Consider the following 20,231-nt stretch of genomic DNA (forward strand, 5'->3'; position numbering starts at 1 on the left):
CACTGAGAACTTGAACTGTAATTATTTTAACAAATGTGGAAAAACATAAACAACTTGGGGTGCAAAATATCAAATACAAGCAAAATAACTCCAAAGCATTAATTATTAAATTAAACAGTTCCTTAAATGTATAACTCCAAGAGAGAGAGAGAGAGAGAGAGAGAGAGAGAGAGAGAGAGAGAGAGAGAGGGAAGAAAGAGAGAGAGAGAGAGAGAGAGAGAGAGAGAGAGAGAGAAAGAAAGAAAGAAAGAAAGAAAGAAAGAAAGAAAGAAAGAAAGAAAGAAAGAAAGAAAAGAAAAGAAAGAAAGAGAGAAAGAAAGAAAAGGGCATATCAGGGCCTTTAGCCACTGCAAACAAACTCCAGATGTGTCTACCCACTTGTGGTACATGTGCAACACTGCATGCTTGCATCACTGCTTTGGTTAGGTGGGCCCTTGAGATTGGAACATGATTTCTTAGGCCTCACAGGAAAGCACCTTAATGGCTAAGCCATCTCTCCAGCCCTCCTAGTGACTCTCTTGTACTTTTGGCCCAGTACACAAGAGTGAGGTATGTTGAACACAATTCAAAGTAGTAGATGCTAACTGTAACATCTTATAAGAATGTTGAAAGCAATAGGTGGGCTTAGAGTGATAGCAATTGTTAATGGTGTGTGTGTGTGTGTGTGTGTGTGTGTGTGTGTGTGTGTGTTCTGGATCAACAGAGTTCAACTGGTTCTGATGCTAAGTTACTTCTTACCATGGACATAATCACAGTGAAATAAATGTCTAATTCAACTGCTATGAATTCTATTTACAAATCATGGGTTACAACTATCTAGTGAGTAAGCTTTTTTTTTTTTTATTAGTTAGTTTTGCACGCAGTGAATATAGTCAAGATGGTACCATTGTTAGCCTCCTCCATGTCCTACCCATTCCCCCTGGCCCCTCCTTGTTGAGGTATATGGGCCATGCATTGAGGAGTTAGCCCACAGTTATGGGTAGGAGGAAATGTCTGTGTATCATGACCCAATGTGTGACTCTAACATTCTTTCCGCCTCCTTTTCAGCAAAATTTCCCTTATTCATGTTGGGCTTATTTTGGGTCTGTTTCAGTGATGAGGTGTTGGGGGCCTCTGTTTCTCTAGATATTTGATTTGGTAGGAGTTGACTGTTCTCTGTGTTGATCTCCTTCACCCTTGTGCTGGTACCAGGTTCACCAAGAAAACAGCACCATGCTTGTTTGGCCAATTATTCTTAGTTTCAGCTGGGGGCCCTTTTGAAGTATGATGGTGGTGTTCTCTCCATAGGATCTGTGTCTGTCTGAAAAAACAGAAGCAGATTCTCCAACGGAGAGTAAATTTAGCACCAGTGAGTAAGCTTTTTAGGAAATAGATTTTTCTGCTCATGTGTACTGAGGATTGAATGCAGTGCCTTCCATCTCCCAGAAGAGTGCTTTACCAGATGAACTATGTCCTTGAAACAGTATAATGCCAGTTAATCAGAGCCTTTTATCAATATTTACATACATAATTTTTAGGACGTATTTTTTTAAGTTTATGCTAGTATCTGTATATGTTCATCTTAGTAAAAAGGGAGTAAATGTACAGATTCTCATATAATAGACACAATAAAATGGCTAATTGAATACAAATAAATATATATCAAATTTTGACAATTTTGCATGTATCTGGGAACATTTTCTAAAAGAATTTTAACTGTATGTTTCTTCAATTGTGGAAGCTTTCCTACTGACAAAAATATAGAGACAAAAGTGCTCATAGAATAAGAATAAGATTCCTACTGGGGACAGGTAATGCCTTTGCGCTGGTGTTTTAGAGTTAAGGTAGGGAATATGTGGAGCTCAGGTGATAGAATTTTTTAAATGCCATCATTGAAAACAAGTACTGGAGCCAGGCGTGTTGGTGCACCCCTTTAATCCCAGCACTTGGGAGGCAGAGGTAGGAGGATCACCGTGAGCTCGAGGCCACCCTGAGACTACATAGTGAATTCCAGGTCAGCCTGAGCAGCCTGAGTTACAGTGAGACCCTACTCCCCCCCAAAAAAGGAGGGGAGCAAGTACTGAATAATTCGTTTACTTCTCAGGTGTATCATTTTTTCACCTGACATAACTACATGGTTAAAGATAAACATGCTTATATTATTAAGATACGGGTCTAGAGACTAGCGAGATGTTTAAAAAAAATTAAGATATGGGTCTAGAGACTAGCTAGATATTTAAAAAGAATGAACTGTATCTTTTCCATAAACATGTCACTTATTTTATATTTTATTTTTTCAGAGTTAACATACTCAATTAGACAGGCAACCACTTATCTTCTTGAGCTCATGGCCTAACCATACCCACCATTCTTGCAGGCATTCAAAAGATTGGTTAGGAAAGAAATCTCTCTCTCTCTCCTTAAGTCCTTCTCCCCCTCCCCTTTCTCTTTGTAGCCACACAGTTTCCACCCTTAGGAACTCATTATACAGAGCACATGGAAGCACATGATCACTTTGAAAACAGAGAAACCAGGTCAGGTTCTTATAATAATTTGCCAGATGAGGACTAGAATAAGTAGTGGCTAGAGAAAGACACTATTAAAAATGTAATCATAAACAACATGCTGCACTGTTACTCTGGTAAAAAAGTTTTGATTCATATAATTAAAAAGGAATACACTTTTATGAAACCATTTCTAAATATACAAAAATTTCTAAGAAACATACATGCTAGTTTACATTATATTTCTAACATGCTTGAAATAGCTCAAGTTGGCAATCACCATGAGATTTTCAACAAATCAAAATTTAATACTCAATACCATTGAAACGACCTTGTATCCCTGATGGATGGATTCATTAAGACTCTCCCCAGAAGGGCTGCATTTTCTGCCTACATTTTGACCAGTTTCCTTAATGACCTTGCCAGCTTATATAAATTGTTTTTTTTTTGTTGTTGTTGTTTGGTTTTTTTTTTTTTTTTTTTGAGGCAGCCAACAAGAGTGTCAGAGAGCTTCAAGATTTTGCTTTCTGTTATAGTAGATGATTTCGAATAGTGAAAAAAAAAAAAAGTAGCAACTTCTGACCTATAAAAACTGCTCTTTTTATTCTTTCAGTAGTTAACAAACATGCCTATTTTTGAGTAATAGGGCATGAGTGCTTAAATATAGACAAGCCAAATACAATAGCATAGTGAAGTGATTTGACATGTTCTCATATTCTTTTTGTGACTTTTATAAAGGTTGTTCTCCTTGTGATAACTTACATTGGTCCAGAATTGCACATGTTATTTTAATGTACCCTTACTTTGGTGCATATTTCAAATGTAGCTGTGTTTCTGCTTCATAGTCAGGTATAAAAGTACTGAGGTTTTAAATCATATGAGTAAGATATATTGAATAACTTATAATGGATTTACTCTATGTGACTTAGAAAAATATACAGATTCTATAATGTTTTGTTCTCAACACTTTAAAATTTTATTTGTTAAAAGTTTTAGTTATGTACACAATGTATTTTGATCATTATCCCCTTCCATTACTTTCTATTTTCCCCTGTCTCCAAACCCCTAACACTGAACACCTTCCCAACTATTCTCTGTTCTACCTTTAAGTTTTTTTTTTGTGTGTGTGTGTGTATGTGTGTGTGTGAGAGAGAAAGAGAGAGAGAGAGAGAGAGAGAGAGAGAGAGAGAGAGAGAGAGAGAGAGAGAGAGAGGGAGGGAGTTTAATGGGGTTGCTTGCATGATCATGGGTAGGGGGTTATTTACCAAAGCACATGCAACTTAACTTACCAGTGGTTACAACACTAAAGAAAATATCTCCTCCTTCCCAAACTGCCCATACTCCACAGAGAGGGTTGGAGGCATCATACCTCCTCTACTATCTGTGAGAGAATGATGATGGGCCCAATATTGTACAGTCTTTTGCAAATAATGACAGTAGCTGTGAGATCATGAATGCAATGGCCATGTCTTGTTTGTAAGACCACAACACCCATTCTCTGGCTCTTATATTCTTTCTCCCTCCCTCTTCCATAATGTTCCCTAAGCCTTAAGGTGATGTATTTGTCTCATTTAAAGCTGAGGTCTCAACAATCATATATTCTTAGTTCTTTGATAAGTTTTAATTATCTCCAATAGTCACTGCCAACTACAAAATAAAGTTGCTCTGACAAAGCTGAAAACATTACTAGACTATGGGAATCAAAATTAATATTTAGAGGACAATTTGATGGGCACCATATCTCCATTTAGTCAACCAATAGTTGTAGCACCCTCTGAGGGCTTATGCCAGTTATGCACTAGGCAGCCGACTAGTTTTAAGTACTGGCATTAAATTTTTTCCCATGAAGCAGTCCTCAAATTAAATCAGAGAGCAGTTGGTTACTCCATAATAGTCATGACTCTATTGCACCTGCAGGCACATCTTGCTGGCTGGCTAGTTGTATAGCTCACAGCTTTCACTGCTACCTAAGTCTGTTGATGCCTTTCTGCCCCTTTCAAACACTGTGAAAGCTAGCCAAGAAGGTGTGTGTGTGTGGGGGGGGGTCAACTCGAGGAGCTTCCAGCTCAATTCCAGCTTCATTTCTCCATATCAAGCAACCAAAGCATGTCGGTAAGTACATGACATATATGTTTTGACATATACATATTTACTTTTTTATTTCTACATTTTAGCAGCCTCAGACAGTTCTTACTACCTTTATATATAAGTTTAATCATAGTAAGTTCTCCCTCTGATTTAACTGTGTTTTGATACCTGCTACCAAATCTTATTTTATCTCCTTCCTCTAGTCTTCCTCTACTCTCTTCTATGAGATTATTTCTTTTAACTTCCATAGATGAGTGACAACATGTGATATTTGTTTTTCTATCCCTGGATTTTGTTCACTTTCCTTTCTCACTCTTCAAACACATAATCTAAAGAGAATAAAGGCTGTGGCTATGATAGTAAAGGAGGCTACTACACTCCTGTAATACCAAAAAGTTGACATCAAACCAATGGAGAAACAGTGTTCATTCTTTCAAGTCTAATGATCAAATTTGTGAAAGTAAGATTCAGTCTGTAAACATCAACGGTAATTTAAATTACATTAAGAAAACAATTGAGGCAATGAATTTCTATCTTTCATAGCTGAGGGAAATTTTCTTTTGTAATAGTCTAGCAAAATGGCAGCTGGTAAATGTACCCATTGGCATTTCCTTGCACACTTATTTTTCCTGGCAAGAACTTCTTCCAAATTGTTCTCCATTCTTATATGCCTACAAAATAAAACTATGAAAAAAAAAAAAAAACCTTCTGATTACAGATGATCACTACAGTACTTCAACAGAAAACTTTGGTTACTCAAACTCAAATTTGCCAATATGTTTATTTAATTCAATCCCTCAGTTTGAAATTTTTACAGCAAAAGTTCAATTTTACAAATCAGTACTTGTGGCATACACTGTCACCACAATTATGTCCCCCAATAGCCACTTTAAATGTAGCTTAAACACTTGGTTTCTGTGGTTACGGCACCATGTAGGTGGAACATTGTATATGGCCTTTGTCTGGTTTGAGGCAGGAACAGTTAGGCAATACCACAAAGCTGTCTATTTAATAAGATTATTATTATTTGGTTTCTGTAAATAATACTTTTGGAAAGTTTTGTTACAAGAAGCACAACAGTAAAGATGAATGAAAGTCGTGATTGTGTAGTGAGTTTTTTCTATCACTTTTTATTAGAATGTGAATATAGGTGACACATCTTTTCATATAAGCTTGTGAAAGTTATCAAAAAAAAGAGATGACAGGTTTTATGTACAGTGATATGGGGGAATTAACTGGAGCATCAGGTTGGCATGAAATTCATAGGCAGTGATTTGAAATCCATGAACAATTAGCAGAGTGCTCCCCTACCACTCTTTCAAACTTCTGCTCCCTTTGTTTGTGGTTATTATTACCAACACTGTTGTGTCTCTGGTTATTTGTGTGCAGAACTGCTACCAGAACACTTAGGGAGGCATTGTTTTACATCAGAAACCACAGACACTCCCAGACAAATGTTATTTTACAGGGAATTGTGCTGCAATGACTTGGATATCATTCATCCTATTTTATATAAATATTAAAATTCCACAAAATTGTATGTCAGAAAGAAGGTATAAAATTCCCTAAGGAAAACTATTTCAAAATCAGAAGTGAACCTCAAGCTTTATTAATAAATGCCTTCACTTTCTTCTCTTTTATATCAGTATATAATATTATGTTTAAGGTATCATTTTCTGTTATTTCTAGCATCAAGGGGAGTTGCAAGGTAAATGAAAGGTGATGAGTTTTGAATACAGTTGCTTTCTTAATCATGAAAGGCTGAGATGTCAGTTACTAATCAAAAGGGAATTTAAAGAGGAAACAATATCTTCAAAATAAAAGAGATCTAGAATAAGATGGGTGTTGTCTGCAAAACAGTTTATATCATTTTATATAGGGAAGCATTTTCTAATTTTTTATTTTATGAAGATAATTTCAAGTCTTTATTTTCTTCTCTATGATGTGTCAGTTCTGATATAAACTGTTTGCATAATATTATGTCATACATAAGTATAAAGTTAAAATGTTTTGATTCTTATTCATTAAAAAGTAATAAATGTTGACCACTTCTAGATACAGTAAACTCAATGCCTACAAAAGTAAACTGAAAGCATCAAGCCATTACCACTGTAAAAGAAAGTACCTCGTGCATACACAAGACGAGGGTCCATATAGTACCTTCCATGAGGAAATATGATTGGAAAGGCATGACGAGTTGTGGGTGAACATCTAAAAGAGAATAAGAATTGAAAATTCACAAGACAAGCTGAAGCAGCCAGATGAATTTCATGTCACAGGCTGAAGGAACCCAAGCACAATGCCAACAAAGTGCAGTTTGGACAGAGTACAAAGAGGGAAAGGCAGAGTATAGAAGAGACAGATAAATTCTTGTAGGATGATTTTTTGTTTTGTGTTTTTGAACACACAGGGTGACTATATGCTTCATCTTACCTTCAAATTATGGGTAGACAAGTGACTGAGCTTTAGCCAGTAGAGAATATGTGGAATTTATATGTAACAATACCATGTTTGTGTCAACATCTTTTGTTGCTGCTCCATGCTGGATGTCTTTTTTACCATCTTGTGTAAGATGACTATGATGACATTGGTTGTCACATGTTGATAGGGAGAAATGGTCCATCTGCTCCTGTTATTGATTTATTGACTGACAGGAGGCTGTGTTTCTCAGATGCTAGTGCATCAGAATCAGCCACAAAGTGTATTAAGTCACTGACACTAAGTCACCGATCAGCAAGCCTGCTCCCAGAGTTTCTTGCCTATTAAGTCAGGATGGGCTCTAAAAGTATGACAATAAAACATGATCTTGGGTGATAATGAGTATGCTGATTGAGGAACTGTAGTTTGAAAGCCATTCTTAAACAGTAAGACAATATTGCTACCTAATTAATAGGATCATTGCATGAGTGCAATATATAATTTTTCTTAATCTATTTGTATGTATGTTTCCTGAACCATATGGAAATGACTATGACATTCTGTGACTCTCCAGTCCCTGCCAGGGGCTCATATAGTCACCAAGAGACCCATTACAGATTCTCAGAGGGAAAATAGCCCTGTTATGGGATGAGTAGAGCTTAAATTATTCACATACCCTTGCAACAGACTCCATGGAGAAGGCCATTTTCTGCTTTGTCTGCAGGTGATCCCTGCAACTCTTATAAGACCCCTGGTGAGGGGAAACAATACCAGTAACTATGCAAGTTCTGTCCTCAAACATGAGACACTTGAATAAAATTTATTATATAATTATTTTATACACTTATATATTATACTTGATATTATTAATGTAAATGCATGAACATTTTATACCTATAAAAATATATTTTAGTTAGGTATTACATGCTAAAATATCATACAATATAACAAATATTGTAATGAAGTGCAGATCAGACCAGAGAAAGAAATCATTGTAATCCAGAGGTTGTGCTGGATGTCATTATCTTAGCAGATTCTAGAAGTTAGTTAAAATTTTTATGCAGTCTGTATATAGTGTTTTGAATCTGCTGCTATAAATAAAAGCAAATATTTGTGTTTTTTTTTTTTTATAATCAGGACTCATGAATAATTCAACTTGTTTATTCAGAGGATTACTCAGGTTCCTTTTTCCCATGTATAGTCATCTATAAAGGTCTTCTATGGTCACAAAATTACCCTGCTGCCACTCTATAACAAAAAGTCATGTCACTGACATCACATCATTTTATTTGATGAGAGTCACCCCAAGGTATGAAATTTTTATATTTCTTCTCTGTAAGGCATGAAATGCCATTACTGATATCCCAAATCATTTACGATCTAGACAGTTTCAGGCAAAGTTCTTACAAAATTATTCTTCATATATTATATAATTATACATTATTAAAATAAATTTAAATACTTTACTAGACTTTAAAAAAACTTAGTCAAATAAATATGAATGAATGAAAGTTAAAATAATTTATGCATGCATACTTTATATAAAGCACAGAAGGTATTGTCCTATATTTTTAAAGGCACAGCTTTAAGCAATATCTTTTTCTTAATATACTTTAAGCAAATATCACCAGTAAACATTTTTGTAAAATATAATTTGACAGCTACCTCTTGTCAAGGGAATAATGAAGAGCAATATTGTGGACATGCTGGAGTAGAAAGCTAATTTAACTAGGGAAGACCAGGATGGCCCTTATGATGATCCTACCTCACACCCTCACCATAGCTATCCCTGCTGGCCTCACCTTGCTTAGTTCCCTCAGCTTGTTTCAGTCCAAGAATTCAGTGTTTGCCCATCTCACCCAATTGGTTCTCTCTCCAGCACCCTACTCAGGTGTAAGTAGATTTCTCCTGGAAGCCCAGGCCAATTGCCTGGGACAACTGGAATAGGTATGTCCAGGTGTAGTGGCAAAAATGCAAAGTACATCAAAGTATATCAAATATATCATCCAGGATCTGAGAGAGAGAGAGAGAGAGAGAGAGAGAGAGAGAGAGAGGAGGCCAGTCTCTCTCTTCTCTCTCTCTCTCTCTCTCCTTCTCTCTCTCTCTCTCTCTCTCTCTCTGTCCTCAAACCTTGACAGGGTCCTCATGCTGGTAAGCTCTCTCTTCCAACTTGGCAGACATGTCCAGTGAGATGAGACTTTTTTTTATTTTTTACATTTTTTTGCTATCTTCATTTTGTTTTTTTTTCTTAGAGAGAGTGAAAATGAGAGAGATAATTGACATGCCAGGGCCTCAGCCACTGAAATCGAACTCTATATGTGTGTGCTACCTAGTGAACAAGTGTGATCTTGCGTTAGCATGACCTTTATGTGTCTGGTTTATGTGGGCTTTGGACTGAAGGGATAACTTATGAGTTAAGATGATTGTCTGTGAAGCCTAAGGAACCATGTTTGATCTCTCTTCACTTTTAATCTTTTTTTTTTTTTTTCTGTGATCCATGTTCATTTAGATGGGCTCCACATGGTATAGTTCTCACCACTTTATCTTCCTTTCCTCACCCTTCAGTGTTCTCCCTTTTCCCACATCTGTGTAATATCTCAGTAAGATGTTTTTAATCATTTTTTTTAATCTGTAATTACCAATTCTTGGGTAAGTTTGCAGATATGAACCCAGGGCTTGGGGTTTCAAGAACCACCCCAGAAAACCAAATTCCATTTCAGTCTCATGAAGGAAAATTATGATAACTTTGTCTTTTTTGGTAGGTGAGTTTTTTTTTTTTTAATCCACTACTTCACATGTGCTAGGAAAGGGCTCTACCACTAAGCTACATCTTCATTCTCTGGACCTAAATTAGAGAAAAAAAGGATGAATTCAATGGTAACCATTTGGAAATACACTAATATTAAATTCATTATGCAATTATTGAGATTAAGATTCTGGGATCATGATTCTTTTTGTTGCAATAGATGGTGCCTCCTGCCTCTTTCCACAAGACAAGATCACGTTTCTGAATTTTGTTCCTGTGAAGAGTTTGTTGCCTGTAAAGGCATGAGTATATAAACTGTGTGTGTGGGGGGGGTAGTTTTTACCTACTCTCTTTACTGATTCACAATTGAAAATAATATACATAATATACATGCATGACTTAAGCATGACTTAAAAGGTCAAACCCCATGTGTGGTGCTTTGAATGAGAATTCCCCCATTGCCATGTGTGCTTTGAGCACTTGTTCCCCAGCTGGTGGAAATTTGGGAGGTGGGGCCTTTCTTAAGGAGGTGGGTTACATTGGGATTTCTTAGCACAGCTTACCAGTCCTACCTACATCACTCTCTTTCAGCTGCAGTGAGCTGTGATGCTCCACCATACTTTCCTGCCAAGATGAAAGTTCTCTTGAGACTATAAGCCAAAACAAGCCCTTTCTTCCCATCAGCTGCTTCTGGTCAGGTGTTCTGTCTAAGCAGGAAGAAGGTCACTATAACAGCACTTTAAGAACTACTGTTGAAAACACATGATTCATTGAAAGCAGACATCAGTTAGTAGTTCTAGTTTTTCTTTCCCATCATGTCATGCTCAGTAACACTTTTGTAAACTATCATGTTTCAAGAATGCCCAGGAGTGTGCCATTGCTTCAATTGCCAAGCTAGCTGGCCCACAAGCATCCACAAAATTGTAAGCTCTTGTCTTCACCTCCATTCCTACCATAAGTGTCACTGGGATTTCAGACAACTGCCAGAGCACTCAGCTTTTACATGGGTTCTGGTTGTCTGAGCTCAGCCACAAACTCACTTTTATTAAACCAATTCTCTAGCCCAGTGTTTTTTCTTTCACGAATCTTCTTTCCTAATTCAAATTCAGTGATCTCATTGTCACTAAATCTACTAGATATATGTTAAGTATTACCAGAGATAACCTTATCAGAATTGGTAAAATTTGACCCATTCAATAGAATTCCTTTTCCGTCAGTGTCCCTTCAAATGCTCCTTTCAAGTGGCATTTATTGGTTTTAACTCCTTAACTTCACTTTTGAATATTGGCTTAATAAAATTTCTTGCTACTTTTAGGCCACTGAGAAATCCTGCTGGAACTGAGCTGATAACCTCCTACATGTAGACCAGCTGACAGAAAGCTGGAAGAAGCCATTCTACATGAAGTTCAATGGGAGAAAGAGATATCACCAGTGAAGATACTCAACAGTGGACACTGCTTGGCCAGCTAGGTCAAATAAGCCAATGGGTGCAATAGTGGCATGTCTATCATGGTGGAAACCAATTACCCTCTAATGGTACTGGAGGCCCAATCCATGGAGGGAATACATCCCTGATACAGAAAACTTAAAACAGGGGTAGTCATGAGCCCTAGGGGTGTAACATCTGCTGATGTCTGGATAAATGTATATACTATGCTTATCAAACTGCCCAGTAAGCACTTCTCTTAATATTCATACCCTTATATTAATGCTACTCACACTTTTGGTAGAGAATCTTCTCTTTTCAGATGACAGTGACCTTGGGACGACTCAGAATGTATCATGGTGCTGGAAAGAAGTGACTATAGTACTGAGTAATATCTTAATTACACCTTCCAAGACTAGGGTCTAATGCGAAAGGTGATGGAAAGAATGTAAGAGCCAAAGGAAGGATATGACTCCTTACAATGTACTCCCTCAAGACATAAAATGGCCTGGATATCCATGACCTCACAGTGCCTGACACTACCTAAACAAGACCATCATAAGAGGAGGAAAAGATCATGATATCAAAATAAAAGAGAAGCTGATTGAGATGGGGAGGGGATATGATGGAAAATGGAATTTCAAAAGGGAAAGTGGGGAAGGGAGGGTATTACCATGGGCTATTTTTTCATAATCATGGAAGATGTTAATAAAAATTGAGAAAAAAAATAAATAAAATTTCCTTCTACTTTAGAGTCCTCTAAGAAGATTTGTGTTTCCTAATGTTGGTAATATGAATATTATGTGTCGAGTCCCACTTGACCTTTATTACATGTGTTAGTTACTGTTCACAAATATCATCAGGGCTAAGCAGATAGCTCCATGGCTACAGGTATTTCTTTACAAAACCTATCAGGTAGGGATTAATTCCCTTGTACCCAAATAAACCAGATGCACAAAATGGTGCATGACAAAGGTTTGTTTGCAGCCTATTCTCTCTGTATGTTCTCTCTGTTTCATTTTCTCCCTCCATCTCTCCTTTCCCTTCTGCAAATAAATAAAATAAGCATCACCATCATAGTATTTCATTAATTATCTCATGCCTTTCCAACTCTTAAACATCATTAGTTTCTCTTCATTTTGTTGTAGCTTTACTGCTATTATATAAAATCAAAATAGACCTGAACATAGAGATGGATAACCAATAAAAATTTAAGACTGTATATTGGTTATATTTAATTTATTGTACACAGCCATGATAGACATGTTTTGTTGGAAACAAGAATTTCTTCATCTAGTTTTGCTGTTTAACATAGTTTATTTCACACTGAAATGAAATAACTATTAATGTGATTTCCTTATATTACTCCATTATTCCTTCTTTTTTTGGCTTGTTTTGTGTCTTTTTTTCTACTTGTTAGTTAGTACTTACCCAATTGTGGATTTAATTCATTTCTTTAGGTGGATTTTTCTATTACTAGGGTCAGTTGTTCCAAGTTGCTATTTCTTCTCCTTGAAATATTCTTTCTACATCAGGATAAATTCTGCTAATTCCCTTTCCTAGGAATTTTTCACTCTAACCCTGCACATTTTCAAGATTATGATAATTGTTTCTACATTCTGGCAGTGGCTTGTGTGTCACTGTGTCAGATTTTGTTCAATATCTATTTCACATAGGTCTTCTAAGTCTACTTTCTTAATTGCTGAAAAGTCTCCAGAAAGCATTGTGCACTGTCACATGGAGAGTGTCATGGGACACACATTCATCTGAAAAGTGATGATCTGAGGCCTCAGATTTGGATGGAGAGAAATTGTGTGTGTTTGTTGTGGATGAGCATGTATGTGCCCTGTGGTACCCCATGTGATCACCTGCATGGGCAGGAGAAGAATGTTGGCTGTCCTATTCCTTCACTTACCCACCTGTTCTTGTTTGAACCAGAGTTTCATACTTCTACAGGAGATTGCTGACTTTTACAAGCCCTGGTCTCTGCTCCCTATTGTGAGACACAAAGAGTGCTTGCATGAAAAGCATGGTCTGTAATAGGAAGAAAAAATGATGACATCAAATAAAAGAGATGCTAATTAAGAGGGGGAGGGAATATGATGGAGATTGGATTTGTGAAGGGGAAAGTGGGGAAAGGAATCATCATGGCTTATTGCCTATAATCATACAAATTGTCAATTAGAAAAGTTTTCTTTTTAAAGATGCATACTTAACCTTGAGCAATCAATCTCCCCAACATATCTTTATTCGTTTCATATGTCTATAATTTATCAATTGTTTATCTAACTATCTATTTATCCAGCTATCATCATTTATCTATCTATCACTGATCATCGTGGCCTTTATGTTACTTGCCTGTTCTTATTGTGTCTGTGTAAAAATACAGAAGAAATGTGTAATAATTTTCATAATTCCTGGATACTAACATTAATTCAATGGAGAGTATATTTAACTGTGCAAAACTGACTTCAATCCATGTAACACGCCAAACAGAATATACAATAATCACATATGTCATAATACATTTTGCCTGAACTAATGAAATATTCTTAAAGTTTTGTATTAAATATTACTTAAATTTTCCTGTAATTAATCTTTTATCAGTTGAAATAGCAAGAAGACTGTACTTTACATCTCAAATGCATCCCTGGTGCATACAAGAAAAATACAGATGCTTTCTTGTAGTGGAAGAAGATGAATACAATATTCTAACCCTTGGAGTGATGTGTATTTTTATTTAGCTATTTCTTAAATCTTAGAATATTTTGACTTTCTTCACTGACTACACCCTACCTCAGCTCAGATATTTCCTCCTTGCACCAAGCATCTAATTGTCATTTTTATTCTTTGCTTTATAATAGCTGTCATTGGATAATGGAAGAATCAATCACAATTTTGTTTTATTTTTTTTCTTCATGTCCCTGCAGCAACAGAACTTTATTATTTTTACTCCAGTGACACTGAGAAGCCTGAATCAATATTGACAAAACATCAGGTCTTTTGAAAACCTTTGCGATGATAGCACTCAAAGCTTAACCATTTCACATCTTTCATGGCCATGGAAATGCAAGATTTATTTTCCTCACAAGCAAGTGCATCTTAATCCCTTGGGAAATCATTGTACTCCATTCAAATTGCAGTCACCATCATTGATTTCCAAGGTACAGCATGAGCTACATCTCCATGGCTAAGAACAGAATCAAGATCTAATCAAAGGGAATATTGTAATCAGCTTTTAAACATTAATGTAATTTTGTAAGGGGAAGCTAGGCTTGGAAACAATCTGATTTTTTTCTGTTATTATTTGCAATAAACCTGGTTGAGCAAATCTCTCTGAACTGAGGCATGGAACTTTTAGGGTAAATGTTCAGTAAGGGAATAACTGATAACTCTATAGTCAACCTTTCTAAGAGTCTCCATACTGCTTTCCATTGTGGGTGTACCATCTTACATTCCTAGCAATAGTGAATGAGGGTTCCTACATATTTCTTGACATCCTCCCCAGCCTTTGTTTTCATTTGATTTTTTTAAAATTTTTATTAACATTTTCCATGATTATAAAATATATCCCATGGTAATTCCCTCCCTCCCCACCCCCACACTTTCCCATTTGAAATTCCATTCTCCATCATATTACCTCCCCATTACAATCATTGTAATTACATATATACAATATCAACCTATTAAGTATCCTCCTCCCTTCCTTTCTCTACCCTTTATGTCTCCTTTTTAACTTACTGGCCTCTGCTACTAAGTATTTTCATTCTCACGCAGAAGCCCAATCATGATTTTTTTTTTTTTTTTAATGTTTGGTATCCTTACTGAGGTGAGGTGGAATTTCAAACATATCTAGAATTGCATTTCCCTGATGATTTGGGATAATGAACATTTTATTAAGTGTGTGTTTGCCATTTGTATTGCTTTCTCTGAGAACTGCCCGTCTAGTACTTTGCTCCAATTTGTGAGTGGGCTGTTTGATTTTTTTTTTTTTTTATTGCTTAGGATTTTGAGTTCTTTGTAGAATATAGAAATTAGGCCTATCAGTTGAATAGGCAGCAAAACGTTTCTCCCATTCTGTGGGTAATCTATTGGCTCTGATTACTGTATGTTTGTCTGTGAAGAAACTTTTCAGTTTCTTGAGACCCCAATGGTTGAGTGACTGTTTAAGTTCCTGAGCTACCAGGGTTTTGTTCAAGAAGTCTTTTCCCATTCCTATATCATGGAAAGTTCCTTCCATTTTTTCTTCCAGTAGTAGCCAAGTTTCTGGTACTATATTGAAGTCCATGATCCATTTGGACTTGTTATTTGTGCATGGCAAGATGTGTGGGTAGAGTTTCATTTTTCTGCATATGGTTGTCCAGTTTTTCCAGCACCATTTATTGAAGATTCTGTCCTTTTTTTTCCAGGAGCATGGGAGGTCTTTCCATTTTCTCAAGTCCTCCTCGATTTCTTTTTTGAGTGATTTTATTCTTTTTGTATAAGTCTTTCACATCCTTGGTTAATTCCAAGGTATTTTTGTTGTTGTTGTTATTGAAAATGGGTTTGCATTTTCTACTACTTTTTTTTTTTATTTTTTATTTTTTTTTTAATTTTTTTTTTTGTTCATTTTTTATTTATCTATTTGAGAGCGACAGACACAGAGAGAAAGACAGATAGAGGGAGAGAGAGAGAATGGGCGCGCCAGGGCTTCCAGCCTCTGCAAACGAACTCCAGACGCGTGTGCCCCCTTGTGCATCTGGCTAACGTGGGACCTGGGGAACCGAGCCTCGAACCGGGGTCCTTAGGCTTCACAGGCAAGCGCTTAACCGCTAAGCCATCTCTCCAGCCCTTCTACTACTTTTTATGTATAGTTTTCATCCCTCTGTCAAGTTCCCTTTTCATATTATTTTCTGATTTTCTTAATGCTTCTTAGAATACATTCTTGCATTTTTTAATGTCTTCATTGAGCTTAGCAAGCTGGTTATTGATATCCCCCCCCTTTTTTTTTCACTCTCCTTCAGATCATTTAACTATCTTTAGGTCCCTTCCTGGTTCTTATCTCCTAGGTCTAATCTAGGGAGGACATCAGTTATATAATTATCAACCCTTTGCTGCTTTTCTGCAAGTTCTGCTATTTGTTTGGTCAGGGTTGCATAGCTTTTATCTTCATTTTGGGGTTGTGATATTAATGCCACTTCTATGTTTTGATTAGAGACATCTATTGTGGGGCTGGGTGATCTTATAGGATTTACTTGCATATGATTTTTCATGTTATTTCTTTTGCACTGTGGTCTGCCCATTATAGTGTAGGTATCTTATTTAATTTAGGAGGAATCTATAGTCTACTCTTGAAGTGTCTTCAGTGTTTCTTCCCCTTTATGTTTTCTTCCACTAGGCTTCTGGGCCTGCCTGCTCAGAGGAAAGAAACCAATGAGGCCTTGGTGGGAGCTCAGAAAAATGATGCAAGGGCTTGTTGTCCCATAATTTGGGATATGGGACTGTGTGGTCAGGTAGCCCAAGGGGACAGGGGGCAGGCAGGGGGGATGGGACAAAGCAGATGGGTGTTACAACGGGGCAGCAAAGTGTGGGAGGATGTGAATGTGTGGTGGTTCTGCAATGCAGATATGAAGGGATAGAACAGTGGGTCCCTTGTTACCCTGTAGCAAGGGATGGATGGGATTTCCATGTCCTGTGACAGGGTAAGGTGGAGATATAGGCGAGTATGGGCCAGGTGACACTGGGGAGGTGGGGGAGGGTGTGTGTGGAGGTCCCCTGCTGTAGGAGAGTCTAGGGAGAGGGGAAACCTAGCCTGTTGGCCTAGGTCCATGGACAGGACTGGGCATTGGCAGGTAGTGGGATGGTGTTCATGCTGGAGGTCCCCTGGGAAATGTTACCCTGCTGGCCTGGGTCCACTCATGGGGATGGGGGGCTGTGGTAGGTGGGAAGGTGTTCATGTGGGTGGAGGTCCCCTGGGGCCTGGGTCTGCACATGGGGGTTGGGGAGTGATGGTGAGTGGGAAGACACTCCTGCCCATGGAGGTCCCCTGGGGGAATGCTAGCCTGCTGGTCTGGGTCTGTGCATGGAGATGGGGGGCAGCATGAGTGAAATGTAGCTAATGAGTGCTAGGAGAGGTAATATCAGTTCATAGGTGACATAACCTCTGGAAAGTTGCTCATTCCACATCTTAATTTAATTCAATTGGTTTAAAATATGGCATGAAAATAAGATGATTAATGGGGAAGAAGGTGACTGTTAAATCAAAGGGGATATGTGATAAATAGGGAAATGAAGTGGGATAAGTTCAACATATATTGCTTATGTGTAAGAAAATGGTAAAAATGAAAAATAAATGAAAAATAAACAAATGTTCCATGTGGCTAGAGAGATTGTTCAGTGATTAAGGTGCTTGACTACAAAACCTTATGATCCAGGTTTGATGTCTCAGTACGTACATAAACCAGATGCACATACATCTGGCATTTGTTTGCAATGGCTGGATGTCCCATTCTTTCCATTTATTTCTCTATCTCTCTCTGCTTGCAAATAAATATATAAGAATATTGAAAGAATATTTCTTGAGTTTTACTGATAACTCACAGTAGTACTGTGATTAATAAGGGAGAGGACTTGAGCCAGCAAAGTTATACTTTACTTAAAATATGATGGATGTATATATGCATGTATCAGTGGGTGTGTTTAGATTTTACCCCCTATCTTCATCATCATATTTTTAAAAATATATGTATATGTAGTCCATGTTACATACATAGGACCATGCTCATTTATGTATATTTTTATTTTTGTATGGATCTAAGTAATACTTCCTTAATCTTGGTCTCACTGCAATGTTCCCATCTATATTATTATAAGTTTAATTATTTTCTCAGCTGATATGCACTGAACAAAAATAAACCTATTTATCTCACATTGCATATACGTTTATGTATGCCTCCCTAATCCTAAGTATATTGGCTATATGTATGGAACCTTGTACAGAAAGAAATTCATTAAAAAGGCCAACTATGAATTGAATTTCTTGTTCCACAACAGTCAAGAGTGGCAAAGAATGCTAAATTATTTTCATAATCAGGCTTCACCTAGTAAAATTTAACTTTCCAAATGGGAAAAATGTAGATATGTTTTTTTTTTTAAAATGCTGTTGAGTATATAATATGCATTCATTATATGGTAAAACTAACCTATTAATAGAAAATGTACATGGAAAACTGACATTTTAAGCAGATTTGTGTTGCTTTATCACTGTTATGCATCACGTTACAGGTAGTACTGGTGTTTAAATATGTAATTGATTTATGAGCATTGTAAAAATGAGATGGAAAGCATCAGGCAGTGTTGCCAAGGAGTCCATTTATGACAGCCAGTAATTACACTAAGAATTAGATGGTATGAAACTGGAAAAGTGTAAAAGAGTCCATGTTATCAGTAATTATGTGAAAATGAAATGAACATCTAAAAGGATTTTCTTTCATAAAGGATTTTCTCTATGCTGTATATTATAGTTTCTTGTGTTCATTTGCAGAAATGGCTGATATCACTCTATTGACAAATGTGTTAATGTAAACTTGGAAGAAAAAAGCACTAAGTGAACTTTCTTCAAACTTGGGATATGGCGGGAATAAAAACAAGGAGCAGAAGGGACTTCTCGGAAACACAATTCCTGTTGCTCATAATCTCTGTATGAAAAATAGTTCACATGAGAACTGTCACGTCCTTCATTCTAAAGGTTAGAGAAGATGGACAGAAAGAATGTAAGAGACATAGGGTAGGAAGGTATACCCTGAAGCATTGCCCTCCAAACAGAAATTGGTGCTTTCATGAGCCCATAGCATTCCTGATAACCATTGAGGAAGATATTCAGTAGAATGGAGATGGGGGAGGGGAGACTCAGAGTATATAACCTGATGGGAATATGACTAATTTGAAATATGTTCATATATTTAAATCCTCTATTAAATAGACCTTCCTGAGTAGTTTACTTTCTTATTTTGGTTGAATGCATAAGCACAAGGCCACATACACACACAAATAAATATGGAAACACACATAAAAGTGCTTCTATCCAGTCTCATAGTTATGTATTTTATCAATAAAATATTCAAAATTACTTTTAGTTACTGCTACATAACCATATATTATATTAGAAAGTTCTAATGTTAAACAAAGTTTATAAACTTTTAAGCATTATGCAGATCATTCCAATAACTATATTTGATCTTATTTTTTATGAATAAATGAAATTTAAACATATGCTTTAATTATACATTTCACAATTTAAAATTTAATACATAAGCAAACTGTATTTACAAGGTAAATAGCATGATGTCTCCATATTTATATCCTTTTCCAGCTGAATGTTTTACCTAGTTTCTCCAGACATTTTATTTAGTTATTTAAAAACTAAAATTGTTTTGGATAACCTACAAATTGTTTTACTTGTGGCCAGTGGATTAATCTCTGTAAAGCATTATTTGTAAAATGTCATTTCACATTTCAGTAATCTGCAATCACTCTGAGTTTCTTTGAAGTTAAAAATGAAATTACGTTAAATGAAATTTACCTGGGCAGATGTACTTAGAGCATTCACATTCTCAAATGCTTCTTTTCTTAATAGAAAAGAGTAGTGTGGAAGCTCTTAATAATATCATTAACTGATATACTCCCTGCCCATATGGAGATTTCTCTCTGTGTTATATACATGATTCCATCTCAAGCCCCTTCTCATTACTTAGGCCTTCTAGGATAACTCCAAATTATGTTCCATAAGCTAAATTATCAAATGGGTTTTCATTCCACAGATAACTATGTAAGACCAATAACTTTTAATATATTTGGAGATTTTTTTTATGTCCTGTAAATTTGTAGATATAAACTACTAAATGACATCTATGCCTTTAAGAGTTCAATGAAAAATATGGCTAATTAAAGTATAATTTTAAACTTGAGTTTTGAACCTGGCTTTTTTGTTTTCCAAAATATAATGAATCATCATCATAACAGGAAGAGAAAAGATAACAAAGAAAAAAACAGAAACATAGGTATCTTAGACAATTAAAAACCAGGTTTTTAT

Source organism: Jaculus jaculus, chromosome 5 (assembly GCF_020740685.1).
Source record: "Jaculus jaculus isolate mJacJac1 chromosome 5, mJacJac1.mat.Y.cur, whole genome shotgun sequence".
NCBI lineage: Eukaryota > Metazoa > Chordata > Mammalia > Rodentia > Dipodidae > Jaculus > Jaculus jaculus.